Below are 10,682 nucleotides of genomic sequence, written 5' to 3'. Positions count from 1 at the left end.
AATTCGCTCCTGTTACAGCATTGTGAGCTTCATTTTCCTGGAACATATTTAGATCACTTTGTCACCTTTCATTGTTTGAAATTCTATATTTGCCAAAAATTGCTATTAATGTGCTTTAGAAATTTCACTTTGGATTTCAACACTCAAAAGTCACTTCCCCTTAAGAGCGTACATTCTGCTAGTGAAACTACTGCACATTTCATCAAGTTTGTGAAGCTGTAATGTACTTTGTAAAATTGCTCAGTCACTTCTTCAGTTTCCTCTGAAGAAGCAGGTTGGATAAGATACAAAACTTGTCTGCTTAATTGGACAGAATCTTACAGCTAAACATATGGAGGGTACCAGTGGGGCCGGGGAGAGATCGCCAAATTACTCAAATATATATGGATGACATCTAAAAGCACTTCAGGAATGCTTTTGGTGACTCAGCTGTATTTATAATCTGTTTCTCAAACTTACAGACGGGGTATTCTGCAAAATTGACTTTGTGGAACTTTGTACCATATTGTAAAGTTGTTCCAATCAAAAACAAAACTTTAAACATTTCCATATGTTGTTTTTTTGGTGGATATAGCATTATAGAATTTTAAAAACAATAAAAAGTGACATGGTTTTAACAATGAATACCCCATAAAAGTCTAATGTCCCCTATGTAGTAAAAGTAATTGCCACATTTTGCAAAATTTGAAAGATATGTATTTTAAATCTAGAACTTAGTAATAAATATCAAGAATCAAAAATCATGGTTACCCTTAATGTTCATTGTAAAAATCCTAAAATAATATAAGGAAGGGGCGGGTATAGGGCATTATTTCCCAAAGACTGAGTCACGACCCTCAGGTGGGTCGCAAGAGATTATTTTTGGGTCACCTTGTCTTGATCTGCATATAGTTCTGCAATATACAGTTCTGACACATGAGAGAGCGAGTGAATATCCTGTCCTCAATAGGGCCAGTATTTCTATGCTTATTCCTTTCACTACTACATATACTGTATGAGTGAACAAAGCACAGAAACACAGACTGAATGCTACGCCTGATATGTGTGTTGTGCTCTCCTCCTGCACCCCAGACTCATTAGAAATGTTGGAATGTTGGAATGTTGGAATGTTAAAACATGTTTTGTATAATTTCTAATGTTTTTATATTTATTTTATTGATTATTTTGTTCCAATATTGCTGATTCAGTTGAACGTTGAAAAGAAAAAGAAATGTGCTACATTTAATGTCCAAATAGATGACTTATGGATCCTTTTATTGCTGGTTCAGTTACTCTTTTTCAGAGTTTAAAACTTGAGTAATACTAATTGTTCAGAGAGACACGATCAATAATGGTCAAATCCACCTTTATTTTGTGATTTACAAATAATGTCTATTGACTTGGGTCACGAAGGACCCAAAAACAGTTTGGGAAACTCTGGTATAGGGGATAGGTGAAAGATGACCTTTTTAAGCACTCAAGCCTCATTACTAAAACATGCAGGATTTAAAATGCAAGTAAACTAATTATGAGGACATTTAAAGGGCCCATATTGCACCATTTACTTCTCCATGTTACAATGTTTCCTCATCACAAACATTCCTGGAGTTTTGTTTTGTTTCAATTATTAACACACAAACCCTCCATAATGAGGTTAAGATCTTGAGTTCCACCTTGTGATATCATGTGGTAATACAGGAAATGCTCCACTGTGGTTTTAAACTCCATACACCTTCTCTAGAATCATTTGAATGATTTCAGCCCTGGAATTGCCGATCTCTTCTGAAATAGCTGTTAACTTAACCTACTGCTTCAAGACATCACAAGGTGGAAGAACATTTTAAGTTTTGCAGATGTAAACAGATTAATAATAAAGAGTTACTCAAACATGTGTGACAGAAACAAAACTCCAGGTATATTTTTAAAGGTGGCAACAACATTATAACATGGTTTAAAGCTCAAAATGTTGTCATATATAGGACCTTTAAACAATTAAAAGATGAGTTTACATAATCATAATAATATACACCATTTTATTGTATTATTGGACTGAAACTAAAACTTTTTTTTCAAAGCAAATTTGTGGTTGGATACAAATTTAGTTAACATTACTACTGCTATTACTAAAAGACTGATGTATGCATTTTAGTAATAGCAGTAGTAATGTTTAATAAATTGGTGGTTGGATACAAATTTATTAAACATTACTACTGCTATTACTAAAATGCATACATCAGTCTTTTCCAGAGCCTTTAAGTCGCTTTACAATTTCATGCATTATTCATCCAATCCATAAGAGTCCAAAGCCGAGCCAATCTCCAACCACCACCCATCACTCACACCAGCATTAACCCACAGGAAAGGTGGTGAGACATCTTGCTCAAGGACCCAACAACACTACAATCAGAGCAGGATTTGAACTATGGTCTTTCAAACAAGAAACACTCACTGTGATGTCGATGTGAAGTGCTCCACTGTTTTTATACCCCATACACCTTCACTAGAATCATCAGCCCTGGAATTGCCAATCTCTACTGAAGTTTCTGAAAAAGGTAGCTGTTAACGTGACAGCTTCATGACATCACAAGGTGGAACTGAGCATTTTGATCTTTTGAAATGTAGACAGCCTGTTAATAAGGATTACTCAAACATGTGTGAATGAAACAAAACACAACTGCAGATATGTTTTTGATCAGGTAACATTATAATGTGACTTAAAGCTCACAAGAGTCAATTTTGAGTAATATAATCCCTTGAAATGCCATAAAATGCAGCTTCCTATAAAACTGTGATGTACTTTGTATTCCTCTGATCACAGCTTTGAGTCAAGTTACAGTTAAGCTACAGGATCAGTGAACAAACATGCTTCATCTGTCCAACTCTCCATCTATCACATCATTGGGGCACTTTGAAGAGCTTCGAAATCTTCCAGTTGTAAATGAGATCAGATCTGGATGTGTGTTCATCATGTAGGTTTAGACTGTAGACATGATTTGTAATGCCAGCTTAGACATGGACAAACTTTATTGATCCACAAGAGGAATTATTTGGACACAGTAGCTCACACATCACAATATAATGTAGTAACACTGGAGTTGTGCTCTTATCACATTATTATTCACACGTTTGAGTAATACTGCATTATTGGGCTGTCTATAAGGCTGGGTATCATTAAGAAGTTGCTGATATGATACATACCTCGCTACATAGGCCATGATACAGTACATATCTTGATACAGTGCACTTTCGGTTCGATACAATATATTTCTAATTGATTCGATATGATTCAATAAAGAATAATTACTAAATCATGGCTGTAATACTAAAAGTCTAAAACCACTTCTTGTGCAAAGTTCATATGAAAAACAAACATTTTAATCATCAAAAAGCATATGTCAAATGTGTTGCATAAACAACTTTCCTTCCTCTGAACAAGCAACAAAACTGTAGCACTATAACAAAATAATTTAGTCAAATATACTAAAAAAATACTCTTGGCGATATATTGATACAGCAGCCCACAATACTGATACTGTATCAACACATTAAACTATACAATATATCGATATTTTGATATTTTTGTACAGCCCTAGCTGTCTACATCTCCCAAACACAAAATGCTGCCTTCCAGCTTGTGATGTCATTTGTGGTAGTTTTCAAGTTAACAGTTACCTTTTATTTAGTAGCCTAAATATATTTGTGTATTAAACATGTGAATGAAACAACACACAACTCCAGATATGTTTTTGGTGAGGAAGCAAAATTATAACATAGATACTGGCCATACAAGCCTGATCTTGTCAGTTTTCAGAAGCTAAGCGAGGTCAGGCCTGGTTAGTACTTGGGATGGGAGACTGCTGGGAATTCCAGGTGCCACAGTGGGTTCTGGTTTAGTCCTGGTTCAGTCCTGGTTTAGTCCTGGTCACTTTTTTGCTTTTAAAATACCTTGCCAAGATTTTGATGTGAATTATTAATGTTATAATCCCAAGAATTCAAGTCAAAAACATATTTCTTCATGTTGTTTGCACTGAAATGAATCATGGGATATGTAGTTCTCTATATTTATAAGATGATGCTACTGTAAAACCATGCATTTAAACGAAGGAACATGTGACTCAATATACTGTGACAGCCCACGATATTATTGAGAGACTTTTGACGATACGATGTCATGATATTTCGGTTATTATTATAGATCAGAAAATAGCATGTAACATGGGCCCTTTAAATTTGGCATCTTGAAAATCTTGCCGCCAAAAATCCAGGCTACACGACTTTACCAATTACTATGCGAAATGGCTGCTCCAAAAACGCACAAAAGCCTGACACTTCTCCATCCATCCTCTGCACAAAACCCCTCTGTCATCGCCACTGCTCCTCTCCCCTCTAGTGAATATAATTGGCTATCGGCGTCGCGCGTCTCCCTTTTACGTCATTATTTTCACTTCTGCGGGCTCCCATCGACCCGTCCTATCAACACTTGTGCCTGTGCCCGAGCCGGAGGAGCACCACAACTTATTAACCCGCTCGATCTAGCTTACGCACACACGACATTAGCGCTGCGTGGAGAGGTAGCATACAACAGCGCGCATGGAGAAGAGGGAGGAGGAGCAGGCTGCCACTCTCACGCACCTCGTAAAAGCGCTGATTTAACTTGAGTGCGCGGACACTGAGAGACCGACTGCAGCCAGACGTAAAACCAAGGGGGGAAAGAGCCAGCCAGGAAGCCAGAAATCAGCACCGGAGCTGTCCATCCACGGCCCAACACGGGATACCACGCCGCGTCTTGAGACATTCTTTTCGGACTAAAAACTGCAGAGCGCCCGTGCCATTTTTTTGTTTGTTTTGTTTTTGTTTTCTTCGCGCGCTTGTACCACTTTTGCGTTAAAGTGTGTTCTTGCCATGCTGAAAGGATAAAGTCGCCCCAAGTCTGTAACCTCAGCCTACACACCCTTTAAACGGTGAGTGAGTCGTCTTCTTGGCTGCTTCGCGATTTTGGCGTACTGTCCAAAAATGTTACGTAAGTGCGAATGGGTAGCAGTTAGGATGGGTTACTTTTTGTTTTCTTTGGTGTTGGGGGCTCGGTGTTTATATATGTAGAAAGAATGTAAGGGGAAGCCTCATTAAAGATGCTCGTATGGGAAGAATATTTAGGTCACATGGGTGGGGATGTGCGTCGCTTTTACGCTTTGCTCCACTCCGGACTATACCCCTCTTTGCACTTTGAGGGGCACATTCGTTATAACAAAAATATGTCACGAAAAGAAGTTGCAATTGTGCTGATAAAAATGGATAAAAATGTGATATTGTGTTGACTTCTCTAGAATGTTGTGCAGTTCATCCCGAGTTGAGCGCCTGTAAGTCTGCTGTTAAAGGTCCAGTACTAAACAATACTGACCCTTCTGAGATTTAACCAGCTTATAATATTGTTACCACCTCAAAAACATACTGGGAGTTGTGTTTTGTTTCACTCATACATTTAAGTAACCTTTTATTATCTCCAAAGCTCAAAATGCTCACCGAAGCTATAGTTTTCAAGTTAAGAGCTCCTTTAGTTCAGTAAAGATGGACAATTCCACAGCTGAAATTATCTAAATGATTCTAGTGAAGGTGTATGGAGTTTAAAAACACAGTGGAGCAGCTGAGTTTCGTGTTTGAGAGAAGAACTCAGCCTAAATATGCAGGATTTGTGTGTTTAAAAAATGATAAAAACACAACTCCAAGTATGTTTGTAATGAGAAAAAACATAACATCAGAAAATAGTGTAAAATGGGCCCTTTAAATTGTGTTCAGTGAGTGTTTTTGAAACTATTATGCAAAATTGTAAGCAAACTTTCAAATGTAGGTGAAGTTAACATAACCTACTTTTATAAATTCTGGGTTGAGGGTTTCCTTGAGTTAGCTGTGACACAGTAACATGGGGAGACCAAGCATATTTCAGGGTAGGGTAAAAGGAACCATTGCTGAAGTTTACAATACAATCTGTAACATGATACGATGTCAGTTTTCTCAAGATGCTTCCCAGTCTGTAGCCATCTCACTGCCTTCCAGTCAGTGTGAACCTGACCAAATCTCTGTCTCTCTGACTCGTGTACTTGTAGTCTGCTTGTAGTCACGCCCACAGAGGAGGGAGGTGGGCGAGTGACCAATATATGTTGACTAATATCAGTTTATAGTCAATAAAGTGATTCACACGTAGACAATGATTTCTTGTTTAAAGGGCTCATATTAGGCTATTTTCTCATCTATGTTATAATGTTGCTTTCTCATCAAAGAGGTTTGTTTTCATTCACATGTTTAACACACAAACACCATATATGTAGGCTATGTCTAATGGAAAACACTCTGTCCCACCTTGTGATGTCACGTGGTAATACAGGAAGTGCTCCAGTGTGTTTTAAAACTCCATACATCTTCACTAGAGTCATTTGGATAATGTCAGCCTTTTCCTATCTCTACTGAACAGAAGATAAAAGGAGCTGTTAATAAGACATCACAAGGTGAAACAGAGCATTTTGTTCTTTCAAGATGTAGGCATACTAATAATAAAGGATTACTCAGGCATGTGTGAATGAAACAAAACACAACTCCAGATATGTTTTTGATGAGGTAACAACATTATTACATGGCGGAACGCTCACAAGAATCAACTTTACGTAATATAGGACCTTTAAATTGGAAATACTACTATTGTTAATACTTGCACAAGTTTACAATATTCTAGATTAGAATGTTTTCTTGGACAGTTTTTAGTGCAATCATTGTCCTTATGTAGTAAATCAGACTAAATAATTTAAAAGTGTAGAGTCTGTTTGTCACCATGGAAATGCTATTACCTTGCCTAGAATGTTCCAGAGTATGGGTTAAAATGCCTTGAAAAACATACATTCTTATTGTCAGTGTGTCTCTCCATGGACTTTTACCTGTCATTTCACTTGACTTGACAGCTGTCATGGAGATAGATCATTTATTATGTATGTTTGTTTATTTGGATCCCCAGTAGCCATGGCTGTTCTTCCTAGAGTTCACAGCAAACAAAATGATTACATTAGATCACAATATGCCACTTCATGATTTAAAATGCATAAAAGCTTAAATAAATAAAAACATGAAACATTTAGAGCAGTGTTTCAATATATATATATATATTTGACAGTACCTGTCAAAAGCTTGGACACATCAGCTCATTGAATGTTTTTTTCCCCCTTTATTTTTACTACTTCATTTTGTATACAGAAGACATCAAATATTAGCCAGGCTGGCACCACCTAGAGCCTCCACTCAATTTCAATTTTCTCCAGCGACTAGGTCAGGAATCGGAATACACTAGACTGTTTGCAAGATCCCTGGAAGTTGTAGACCGCGTATCGGCCAATCAGCAAAGAGCTGTGAAGCTGACATACCTGTTTACTGTCGAGCGAATGAATCCTAATGCTGCAGTTTCCACAAAGGGAAATTGGCTGATGAATCAGGCTAATCAAATATATGAAGCAAGATGGAATTATTTAGCAAAGGGGAAAAAAAAGGTAAATCATTATTAATTAAAAAATTAAATAACTAAATGCATTTATGCTTCAATGTGTGCCGAGTTCGTTGGGAGGGAGAGCCTTCGTGCCTCTGACCATACAGTAATAGTTTTTGTCCAGTTGTTGTGTTACAGGCTGGAAGAGTAAAATCACCATGAACTGCATGTTGTGTATTGAAAACAAGCTTTTCATACAAAAAATGTACATATTTTTGGCACAACCATGTTTCTGAAAAAGCAATGATGCCATACTGCGGAACATTCAGGAAACACAATGACATCACCATGGAGACAAACATGCCCTTCACCTTTAAATTCTTTAGGCAGATGGTGAACGCTCCACTATAAAAATTACACAGCGCACATTTATCAGTTATCTATTATGGCTGCACTAGGCTGTCCAAAGTATTGAAAATCAGAGAATGAATACTAAAACTAATAATATCAAAACTGGATACTCATTTGAGCAGATGTTGATACTGAAAAAGTCACCTTCACAGGACAGAAATGAACCTTTCCTGAATAGTTTTAGAATGACTTTGAGCTGTATCAGAACAAGCATAAGAGTGCAGAGACTAGTGTATGCTCATGGATTACACAGATATAAGGCCAAATGGTAATATTAAAAAAACAACAACTTTGAGTTAACCTTGAAAATGCCATTCTGTGCTCTAAAACTGAACCATCAATGTATTTTTCCTATTTCACACCATACGTTTTTGCCAATTTTCCAATATTACAGTAACACATACTGCATATTCCCTAAAAAATTACCAATACTTTTACATTCACCCTTCATACCATGTCCCCTATGGGCCCTCGTACCCTCTGTAACCCCCCCGCTGGTTCCCGTGCCCTGACTGTCTCCTCACGTCCGCCCTGTCCCACTGGAGCCTGCTCTGGTGCTGCTTGTGTCCATTAGCGTGCCCATCAGTCTGTTTACTGCGCTATAGTACTCCCAGCCCGCATGTCTCCAATGCATTAGCCTGGAGTGGGCCCTGTTCTCCAGCCAGCCGACTCAGAACATGTACATACACAAATGATTGTTATTACTTTGGCCACTCCACTGCTCTCCACAGCAAGCCATGGGGCAATATGCAGTAATTACTATTGCTTTTTATGGTGAGTATTGTCAAACCTGCAAATACTGCTATGGACTTCAAACTTAGTCTTGCGTTTTACTAGCAGCATATTAAATTGTCGTGGTTTAAAGGGCCTATATTAAGCAAAACTCTTGTGAGCTTTGTCATAATGCCGTTACCTCATCAAAAACATACCCAGAGTTGTCTTTAAACTGAAAGTTGCCCTTACTGGAAAATGTAAAAGTGGGCAAGGTACAAACCCAAGGCACTCTGACTGAATATATTAAAAGTCCTTTATTGTATGAAGGGACACAAACGCGTTTCGACCAGCAAGATGGTCTTCGAAAGGGCAAAGTCCTCTGCCCTGACTTTGTCCTTTCCTTTGACTTTGTCCTTTCCTTTGACTTTGTCCTTTCCTATGACTTTGCCCTGACAAAGATTCTCTTGCTGGTCGAGATGCGTTTTAATATATTCAGTCAGAGTGCCTCGGGTTTGTACCTTGCCCACTTTTACAATTTCAAATAAGGGCAACTTTCTGTTTAAAGATAACCAGTTAAGCACCTGTACTGCTATTTTTAACTCTTTTATGACCCAGTGAAGCGCTCTACCTCTTTTCTTCATTGACATACCCTGAGTTGTATTTTGTTTCATTCACACGTTTGAGTTTTATTATTAGTCTGTCTACATCTTCAAAACTCAGAATGCTCTGTTCCACCTTGTGATGTCATGAAGCGATGGTTTTCAAATTAACAGCTACGATTTACCTTTAGTTCAGTACAGAACGAAGGTGTAGGTGAAGAAAGGTGTATAGAGTTTAAAAACACAGTGGAGCACTTCTTGTATTACCGACATGACATCACAAGGTGGAGCAGTGTTTTCAAGATTTGTGCGTCAGTGTGAATGAAACAAAACACAACTCAATGTATCTTTGTGATGTGGAAAAAAAAACTGATAAAAATAATGCAATATATGTCATTTAATCTAAAATCAACTTTTGTGTCATGTTAGCGCAGGGTTTCCTCACCATTAACTTCAAAGTTGTGGTTCGATGAAAGTGATGAATGCATGTTTGTGTAATCCTGTATTCTGTGTCCTGTATATGAGACTTGAGTGTTCCAAAAATCTATCTTCACTCCACTTTTCTGTAACATTGGTATTCTTTAAAGTTTTATGCGAGGTGGGAAAAGTGGGAAAAGTGTCTCGCCTTAGGACACAACAATGGTTTAAGCTCACATTAGATCAAGTTGTCTCTGTTTCAAAGCTACAGTATGTAATTTTTTACATATATTTTTTAATTAGTTTGGGTTGTTTTTATTGCACTGAAAAACCTGCTTTCTTTACTGTGAGTGAGCTTGTATTTCCACAAACCTGACCCTTCACCTGCTTGTTTCCATGGGAATATGGAAATGTTGTTCCTTTGGCCACAGTCTTCCACAGAATGACATAAAGCCTAATGTATCTCCACCATAGTTACATGCTATGTACCTTTACAGGAACGCATTTTATGTCAAATCAATTTTTATGAGTTTTTAACCATGTTACAACAGTGATAACAGTGAACAGTGAGTGATAAATTCAGGCTTCAGTGACCCTGTATTGACCTGCATTTCAGACTTGAGTGGTCTATAAATTTCAGTTTTCACCTACCCCCTATCCACACCCACTTCTTCCTAACTTGCAGTTATATATATAAAAAGAGTACCTGGAAAAAAACAAAAAAAAACAACAACAACATTGATCTTCTTTCAAATCTTTAAATGCAAGGTGGGAGACGTGTCTTGCCCAAGGACACAACAGCGCACACTTGTTTGAGCTTAGATCTACTGGCCAACATTCAGAGGACTGAACGCCCACTCTACGAGCTACTGTTGTGCAGACTATGAATTATTCAGGCTGTTTGCTCTACTTCCGTTCACTTTGTCATTGGTTTTCACGTTTTAAACAAAAACTGTTTGATTAGAAAGAAACCATAATTCAGACTGAATACATGTGTCTGCAAAACACCACAAGCCACCTGTGCCAGGGCACAGTGAATTTAGCAGTTTAAATACAGCTCAAACAATAGCTGCTATACGTTCAAAGATAAGATGGATTTT

Source organism: Boleophthalmus pectinirostris, unplaced genomic scaffold, assembly GCF_026225935.1.
Source record: "Boleophthalmus pectinirostris isolate CB_2022bp ecotype Guang Dong unplaced genomic scaffold, ASM2622593v1 HiC_scaffold_18, whole genome shotgun sequence".
Classification (NCBI taxonomy): Eukaryota; Metazoa; Chordata; class Actinopteri; order Gobiiformes; family Gobiidae; genus Boleophthalmus; species Boleophthalmus pectinirostris.
Note: the sequence above shows the minus strand (reverse complement) of the source record.